Here is a 9,951-nt window from a genome sequence, read left to right on the forward strand (position 1 = left end):
GTAGTCCCTAGGTCAAGGAAGTGCCTTTTGTAGGTTTGGTGTAAATCTGTTCAGTAGATTCTGAGAAAATAGCCTTTAAATCAATATATATATCTGAGCCCGCTTACGGTACGCTTACCGTACGCTTACCGTACGCGTACGGTGGCGTGCGCGAGCGCGATTCTGATTGGCTCTTAGATCTTAGTAAACATTCGAATCGGCCGAAACCAGGAAGCGGCGTCCGCCATTTTGTCTCTCGCACTGAGTGTTATTTATCAAACATGATGCCCAAAAACATGTTACGGGGCTGTTTTGACAACTCCCTCCCACACAGTCATGTTGAGGGAGTCCCCAAACATCCCCCAAGAGCAAAAACGTTTTTTTTTTTTTTCGGCAATTTCGGCGAGTACGCTTACCGTACGCTTACCGTACGCGTACGGTTAAAAAAAAAATAAATAAAAAAAACACTATCCACACTTACCCCACCCCCTGCGCTTTTGGTGGCCGCAGGCCACCAAATGTACAGGGCTTATTAGACCTGTGAAAAAAAACTAAATTTTGGCAACATGAAATTATAAAATCGAAATAAAAAAAACACTATCCACATTGACCCCACCCCCTGTGCTTTTGGTGGGCGAAGGCCACCAAATGTACAGGGCTTATTAAAGTTGCTAAAAACCGTGCACGGAACGAACTGCGTTAAGTGGGCGCGCACGCCTCGAATGGCGTAAAGTAACTTAGCATTTAAAAAAACGTACAAATTCACTGAAAAAACCATAGGTTTCACACACGTTATAGTTAGGAATTAGCATTTAAAAAACCTTGCAAATTCACTGAAAAAACCATAGGTTTCACACATGTTATAGTTAGCGGAAATTTTACTGATAAAAAACCAATGAAATTGCCCCGTTATAGTTAGTGCTGGCAACTATAACTCACGCGACCGCAATCTTCTGCTGATGACATATGTGTCTTTATAAAAAAAAATATTTGTAATATATGTATAGCTAAAAATGTATGGAAGAAGACATGGGCAAATAAGTGTCTAAATACAGTATTAGCATCAGCAGAGGATTGCGGTCGCGTGAGTTATAGTTGCCAGCACTAACTATAACGGGGCAATTTCATTGGTTTTTTATCAGTAAAATTTCCGCTAACTATAACATGTGTGAAACCTATGGTTTTTTCAGTGAATATATATATATATAGAGAGAGAGAGAGATAGAGAGAGAGAGAGAGAGAGAGAGAAACAGAGTTTCACCGTCGTCGCAGCCACACACCCTGGGTGCCGCCTATACGCGGTGGTGAGCCGCGTTACATAACGTTTCACAGTCGAAGACAAGATTAGTGTCAGCCGACACAAGCAGGAGCACACTCAAATCAAGTCCGTGAAAAAATATATTTATTCCATATAGACCACCCTCTCCAGTGCTGACAGACATGTTTCGCCACTCTGGCTTTGTCAATGTCAGTGTCTTTCATAAAGTACCACCATTTTAAAGTAAAAAAATGTGCAAGTGCAGGTGAAAGAAAATGGTAAACATAGAAGACGGCACAATACATACTGAATACTTATGTTTTCGTGTCGGCCATCTTTACATGTAATGCAGCATTATTCGAGAAGTAAATAAACATTTTGTTTGTCCTCAATGTACATGGAACAAGGCAACTAAGTTCCCAATCTCATAGATATTCATCTATACTTTAAATAGTGTTAGAAGAGAAAGCTATTTTTTTTCTTCTCTTTCTTCTTACATTTATGTTTTTCTTCGCTATTTTTAAGTATCAATATCATATGTGGAGCCATCTTGCTTAATGTATATGCTTCACTAATTTATAGAAAATGGGACTATTGTGCCAAACCTATTAAGCCCTGAATGGGCATTCAAAGTCCAAGAGGTTCTCTTGTGTAAATGGAGAATAAAAGAGAGGAGGCTAAGTCATTCTCCGCTCAAATTTGAATGTACAGTATTGCATTGGAGCACACATTATTTACTTGTCAAGACACATGTCTATAATATAAGGCAAAAAATTGAAAGAAAAAGGCAAAACCCAGAAATATACAAAGTCAAAAACAGTAAAAAATTGCTTAAAATTATCTATAATCAAGATTACATATGAAAAGAGGATACCTAAAATGACAGACAGTATAGCCTCAAGTCCCACTTGAATAACTGTGTAATATAACATTTAAATGTTCCTTAGTTTAGTGAATGATGATTAAAAGTAAGGGTACAGAAGATCTATAGTTCAAGATGTCACTAATTACCTAACTATTCAGATAATTACATGGACCTTATTCCAAATGGGCCCATAATACTTCGTCATTATTCAGGCCCTGAGGGGACATTTTACCTAGTTCGAAGATGTATCTAGAGTCTAGGGCACGTTTTTGACCCTGTCTCCCCCTTTCTCATTTTTGGGTATTTGGTCCAAGCAGTTAAAGGCTAGAAGATCACGGTTGCTCATGTGAACGTCTTCAAAAGGGCGAGCCACAGGATAATTCCTGTCCTTTTGGGCAATCGCCCGCATGCGTTCCAACACAAGCTTCTTTGCTGCATTTATAGTGCTGCCGATATATTTTTTCTTGCATGGGCATTCCAAACAATATATAGTAAATTCAGAGTTACAGTTAAGTAATTTGTTAATGTTTCTAGTAGATTTTACACCTTTTCCAGGTAACTCATAGGTGGTCTTTTTGTAACTATATTTGCATGCCTTGCATTTCATGCAGGGAAAGAACCCATTTACCGGTGCTTTTATTCTAGCCGTGGATTTGTAGTGACTGGAGACTAGTAGATCCTTAATGGATCTAGATCTTCTGCATGTTATGAGTGACTGTGTGGCAATTTGATTCTTGAAGATATTGTTGGTTTTAAGAATATGCCAGTTCTTGCGAAACATCTGTACTATTTTGGCAGACTGTGTGTTAAAGCGTGTAATCATACGGGTAGGTTCAGAAGATTTAGTGATGTTGTCCTTTTTGGCAGCTTTAATGGGTAAAAGTTCCTTTCTGGTTGTCTTTTCTACTTTTTTTATTGCTGCATCAAGAGAATTATCTGAATAACCTCTTGCTTTAAAACGGCCACATGCTTCAGTTCTTGCTATGGTGTAATCTTCATGCTTCAAGAGCAAAAGCTCCCCATATGGAATATTATAGATCATACTCTTCGATCATGCGCCCCGGGGACCACCACCTCCCTGGGGCTTTGTACAGATTTTGAGGGGGGCCGCGTGGCCCCCCTCCTGGAGCCTGTGGTGGCCCTGGAGACCACCACTACCCCCCAGGGCTGGCTCCTGCAGTGTCCCGGGGTGCCCACCCCTGGGACACTGTTGTTTGCAATGACAGGTCGGGAGCCTCGCGGCTCCCGACCTGTCATTGCAAACAGCTTTGCTTCATTGAAGCGAGAGCAGGGAAAACTGATCTCACTTCAATGAAGCAAAGCAGAGTGCTTTTCGTCATCGGGAGCTGCATGTCAGCAGCTCCCCATGTGGAAAAGCAATACTGGCCCACGTAGGATGCGGGGAGCCGGTGGGACCGTGGGGGCATTGGGGCTCCCCCATGGTCCTCAACGTGTCATATGGGCCCCGGGGATGGGGTCCCCGGGGCGAATAGAAATTAATGGTAAAAGTTGTTATTTATTTATGGAAAAATACAGAGTCGCGTACCTAGCGCGGCGCTCAGCGCGACCTCTAGTGTGCACGCGAGGGGTACGTGACTCCTAGCATGAACAGTTATGCCGGCTCCCAAAGGTCGTGGGGAGCTGGCCGGACCGAGGGGGCATTGGGGCTCCCCCGACGGTCCCCAACATGTTAAATTGGCCCTGGGGTTTGGGTCCCTGTGGCGAATAGAAATGAATGGTTAGAGCCATGTTTTTTTAACGGGAAAATATGGAGTCGCGTACCTCGCGCGGCGCTCAGCGCGGCCCCTAGTGTGCACGTGAGGAGTACGCGACTCCTAGCGCAAAAAGCTATGCCGGCTCCCGAAAGTCGCGGGGAGCCAGCTGGGCCGTGGGGGCATCAGGGCTCCCCCCACAGTCCCCAACGTGTTATATGGGCCCCGGGCAATGGGCTCCCCTGGGCGAATAGAAATTAATGGTAAGAGCCATGTTTTTTTTTTACGGGTAAATACGGAGTCGCGTACCTAGCGCGGCCCCTAGTGTGCACGCGAGGGGTACAAGACTCCTAGAGCGAAAAGCTATGCCGGTGCCTGAAGGTCGTGGGGAGCTGGCGGGACCGTGGGGGCATTGGGGCTACCCCCACGGTCCACAACATGTTATATGGGCCCTGGGAATGGGGTCCCCGGGGCGAATAGAAATTAATGGTAAGAGCCATGTTTTTTTTTACGGGAAAATACTGAGTCGCGTACCTAGCGGGGCCCCTAGTGTGCACGCGAGGGGTACGCGACTCCAATTCGTGCTGGGTGCACGACTCCAAGCAAAAATATATTTTTTTAAATTAATAAAAACCTAGGTTATATGTTAGGATATTGGGTGGCTCTAAAAAGAGCCCTTGTGTTTATTGGGAGATTGTTGTAGCTACATATAAGTGCCAATGCAGAGTCTTAAGTTGTTGACAAAGACTCTGTTTCCCTCATCTGTGAAATGTACACCATCTCTTCTGTATATGCCATCCATATTAATACGCAGAATGTTGTTTTATATGAACCCCATACTATGGTCTCTGAGATAAGCAGAAACATCTTTATTGACATTTTTACTAGCTTTCTCAATCTGTGGACAAAATTGATTGGACCTGTTCCATTTCTGTCTTTGGCATATGTTAGCGTACACAAAGGCAGTTTGGGGGAAAAGCAACATCAATTCTGCAAAGGTGTCCTTCATTAGCATTTCCAGAGCTATACCAGTCAATGTGCCTAGGTCATTGCCACCACAGTGCACATTCATGAGGTCAGGTGGTTGGAGATGCAAAAAGGATTTAACCAATGGCATCAATTGGTGCCACTTTAATCCTCTCTGTCCAATCCATTTAATGTCTACATTTTGCAAAGCTAGGTCTGTGTCAATACCTCAGCTTTCAGCATACCTTCTGCAACAGAAAATATAGCTGTGTCCAATAATCCACACAGAAAGCATCTTGAAGTGATTTCTGTAGGTAATCAGAAGATGTCTGCAGCTGTCTATCTAAAATGGTGGACAAGATGCTGTTTTTAAGAAAGTAGAGATTTGATTGACTGTTTAACAACACTCTACATTCAAATATAGGGTGCATTTTACTTTGTTTAGAAAACATGTTTCTTATTGGTTATTAATAAATGTTGGAAAGGTACAGCAGAAAGGGTAAGGTCAAGCATTGCAAAGCCAACCACACCTGCTATTGTCATTTGTGGTGAACTTGTGACCTGGCAGCTAAGTTGAATATTGCATGAACTGTTGCTATGGAAACTGACATTAAGGACAAGGGGTGAAGATGTCAGTTGAAAAGCTTTATTCTCTATGACCAATGGAAATTCATTTTTCAATTTGAAAAACACTGGGAAGCAATGCTATTTGTTGTTTATGTCTTTATGTATGGAAAAATATAGGGAAAGTTTGCCAATACTGGTTCACCCTTGCAGAGTGTGTTGATCTGCATTCTCTGTGTGAAAAAGAAATTCCTGAGTGAGTGTGTGAGATTTTTCATTCAACAGATTTATTTTAAGGTGAGTTACATATTTTTGAGGTTAATTAGAAAAGATTTAACATTTTTATGAAACTGTGTTGTTTGAAATGTATTATAAAATGCAGAGATGTATATTGGGATTATTTTTATTGTACTTGAAGTTTGCTTAAAAAACAATATGTACAGTAAAATATATATTTAAGTGTGTTGGGAGATATAGTTAACTGAATGCTCTTATTTACTATTAATTGGTTAAATATGTAGTAAGAATGTGTAATTTCTAAAATATTCATATGAGGTGTAGTTTATTAGGCATGATTATTTATTCTGTGTAAAAAGGTAAAGTTTAAAAATATTGCATTATTATAGATAGTGTGGTAAAATGAGGTACAATTGTGCTGTATGTAAAATTATCATATAAGCTGTTAATAATTATGAATCTGTTATCAGTTGGTAAAGTTTGTGCAGTTTAAAAAATACTTATAAAAAAGTGTTCTTTATTACTCTTCTTTATTAGGTCTGTTGAGAGGTACAGTTTGATGAAGTTGCATATTTGTAGATTTAAAGGACAATATGTAGCTGCAAAGAAAGTCAGTACACTTTATTCTTTCTGGTATGTAGTAGTTGGTATGTCATGAGTCAGGTATTTGCTTACATTATATTTATATTTGTATGAATTAATGAGAGGTATCTGATACATTAGAGGATTGCACACGTGGTGAAAATGTAATTTTATAAGTGTATGACAAGTGATTTTGTGGTGCTATAATGTCTAATTTTGTAGTCAGTATATAAGTAAATGTGCACAATCTATGCGGTACCTTTACCTCCAGCACACTAGTGATTCACTCCTGTAAAAATCCATACAGTAGCCATGTAGATAAGCAATTACACTGTCAGTCCCTGCCCACTGCTCCTATCATCCTGACAGCACTATGTCTGTATCTACTCTCTGTGCTGAAACACAAGCACTTGAAAACTCACTCTCCTGTCAACTACCAGCACTGTCACTATCTAGTCAATGTCCATACACCTGTAGAATGCCTCAGCCATTAAGACATATAGTGCTACAGTGAAATGTGCACAATGTATGCAGGCCTGTAACCCCCAGCAGACTTCTGATTCACCTTTTCAATAACCAGGTAGTATGTATGCAGTGCCCTAATCAGCCTATCAGTCTCTGTCCACTCCTGCAATTATCCTGACAGAAGCATGTCCTTATCTAATCACTGTGCCAACACACAAGCACTTACAAACTCACTCTCCTGTCAACTACCACCACTCTCACTATCTAGTCAGTCTCCATACACCGGTAGAATGCCTCAGGCATTAAGACACATAGTGCTACAGTGAAATGTGCACAATGTATGCAGAGCACTGATTCACCCTTGCTATAAGCCAGGTAGTATTCAAGTAGTGCCCCAATTAGACTGTGACTCTCTATCCAGTCCTGCAATCATTCTGACAGAACCATGTCCTTATTTACTGCCTGTGCCAACACACAAGCACTTAAAAACTCACTCTTCTGTCAACTCATAGCACTCTCACTATCTAGTCAGTGTCCATACACCTTTTTGAATGCCTCAGGCATTAAGACACATGGTGCTACAGTGACATGTGTGCAATGTATGCAAGCCTGTAATCCCCAGCAGACTATTGATTCAACCTTGTAATAAGTCATGTAGTATTCATGCAGTGTCCAATCAGAGTATCAGTCTCTGTCCACTCCTGCAATCATCCTAACAGAAGCATGTCCTTATCTAATTTCTGTGCCAACAGAGAAGCACTTAAAAACTCACCCTCCTGTCAACTATCAGCGCTCTCATTATCTACTCAGTATCCAGACACTTGTAGAATGCCTTAGGCATTAAGACACATAGTGCTACAGTGAAATGTGCGCAATGTATGCAGGCCCCTAACCCCCAGCAGAGTACTGATTCACCCTTGCTATAAGCCAGGTAGTATTCATGCAGTGCCCAAATTAGATTGGCAGTCTCTGTCCACTCCTGCAAACAAACTGTCAGAAGGATGTCCTTATCTGATCTCTGTGCGAACACAGAAGCACTTATAAAGTCTCTGTGCAGTCAACTACCAGCAGTGTAAGTATCCAGCCACTATGCATGCATTTGTAGAATGACTCAGGTATTAAGACACGCAGTGCTACAATCAAATGTGCACAATCTATGCAGGCCTCTAACCCCCAGCGGAGTACTGATTCACCCTTGCTACAAGCCAGGTATTATTCATGCAGTGCCCCAATTAGATTGTCAGTCTCTGTCCACTCCTGCAATCATACTGTCGGAAGGATGTCCTCATCTAATCTCTGTGCCAACACAGAAGCACATATAAAGTCTCCGTGCAGTCAACTACCAGCAGTGTAAGTATCCAGCTACTATGCATGCATTTGTAGAATGACTCAGGTATTAAGACACGCAGTGGTGCAATCAAATGTGCAAAATATATGCAGGCCTCTAACCCCCAGCAGAGTACTGATTCACCCTTGCTATAAGCCAGGTAGTCTTCAAGTACTGCCCCAATCAGACTATCAGTCTCTGTCCACTCCTGCAATTATCCTGACAGAACCATATCTTTCTTTAATCTCTGTGCCAACATGCAACAACTAATAAGCTTACCCTACTGTTATCTACCAGCACTCTAACTATACAGTCTAGGTATCCTCATTTCTATTCCATATACTTCTCCATCACTTATCCACCACTATACATATCCTTTTGCTCTGTCAATACCAACAGTCTCTTCTTATCCTATCACTCCGCCAATATCTCAGCCTTCATAAATTGACCATGTAATGTACTTGCAGCACTGTAATCATTCCAGTTACTCGTAATGTATTTATAGAGTGGCTTAGCTACTAATACAAGTACACCAAGACAAAAACGCCTTTAGTGATTATTTTTGTGCAGGAAGGTGTCCCTTCCTACACAAAAACAATATCTCCACGACACAAACATCCTTGCATCATGATGCAAGGGTGCCTGCAGTAGCACTTGGCAGCTGTTTGTGCGCCAGTGCAGGAAGAAGCACAGAGTTGCGAGATATTTATGCAAATATGTCACATCCCTGTTCTTCAGAAGTGCAGCAGCGCGGTGCAGCTAAAGAGCTTGCAGTGTCATGCTGCAGTACTTCCTTATAGATCTGCACTTATGCATTCACCATACACTACTAACGCATTCTTTCACTCAATCATGCTCTACACATATATTCAACCAAACTTTCACACATTACCATGCAATTATAGTTCTTTCTTTAACCAGATAAGGTAGTTCTGATGAGAACTTTTTTTTTCTTCTTTTTTCTTTTATATTTTTAAAAATTTTTTGAACAGTTTTGTATTTATTTTGGTGTTTTTTAAAAAAATGAACAAAAAAAGAACGAATAAAACAGGAATCTTTTGAAATTATGTATCATTCCAAAAAACAAAAAAAACAAAAAAATTAACAATGATGATTCCGTTGCGCAGCACAAACTGCATTTACTGACTGCTCACCGAAGCAGATTAGTTTCTTGCACTTATCACAATGTTGTTCAAGAAACGCAAATTATGGCCTAATGTCCGGTGCAGGTGTTGCTGAGGACGCTCCAGATGTAGTTGCTGCAGCAGGTGAGGGGTTCATAGTTGCTCACCTCATTTCCTCCCGATCCAGGTTCAGAGGATGTATGCTTCTGAGAAGTTATACATTGAGGAAATGCCGCAAGAATACTTCTTTTCACTACCTCTAGACAGGACTCGGTCACAAATTTTGCATGTGACCTTTGTTGCATTCACTTTCTTCTGTCCTGGTGGATAAGTGACGAATTTCCATACAATAGACACCAGCCTCTGTGGACGTGGTGCCTCTTCCAAAAATTCTTCTTCAGAAGAAACTTCTTCATCCTGCTGTCCAGAAGTCATTTTTTTGTTCCTTTTTTAAAAACACCCAAAAAACCAAGCAAAAAAGTGTTCTTGAAGGAAAAGAGATGTCTCTCTAAACAGGCTCCAACAAGAATTATTGAAATGGGTGGGGTCCTTCAATAGTTACAGTGGGGAATGTTATGAGCCAATTAAATTTTTTTTTTAGGTTACATGGGATCCGCGCACCATGCGCTTACGAAGCACGCACCCTACATGACTTCGCGAAAATATAATTAAAAGTAATATAACTTTATTACAAATAAAAATATATTATTTTTATGAATACCTTAGATAATTTCTAGCCCTAATATGTATATTAAAGACACATACATATCATTTTAGAACATAAAAAATTTAGCGGAAGTCGCCCACTCAGCACGCCCCACATATGACATCACGCGGGGCCCGCCACAGCACAAGCGTTGCGTACCATAATG

The sequence above is a fragment of the Triturus cristatus genome, chromosome 5_2 (genome assembly GCF_964204655.1).
Source record: "Triturus cristatus chromosome 5_2, aTriCri1.1, whole genome shotgun sequence".
NCBI lineage: Eukaryota > Metazoa > Chordata > Amphibia > Caudata > Salamandridae > Triturus > Triturus cristatus.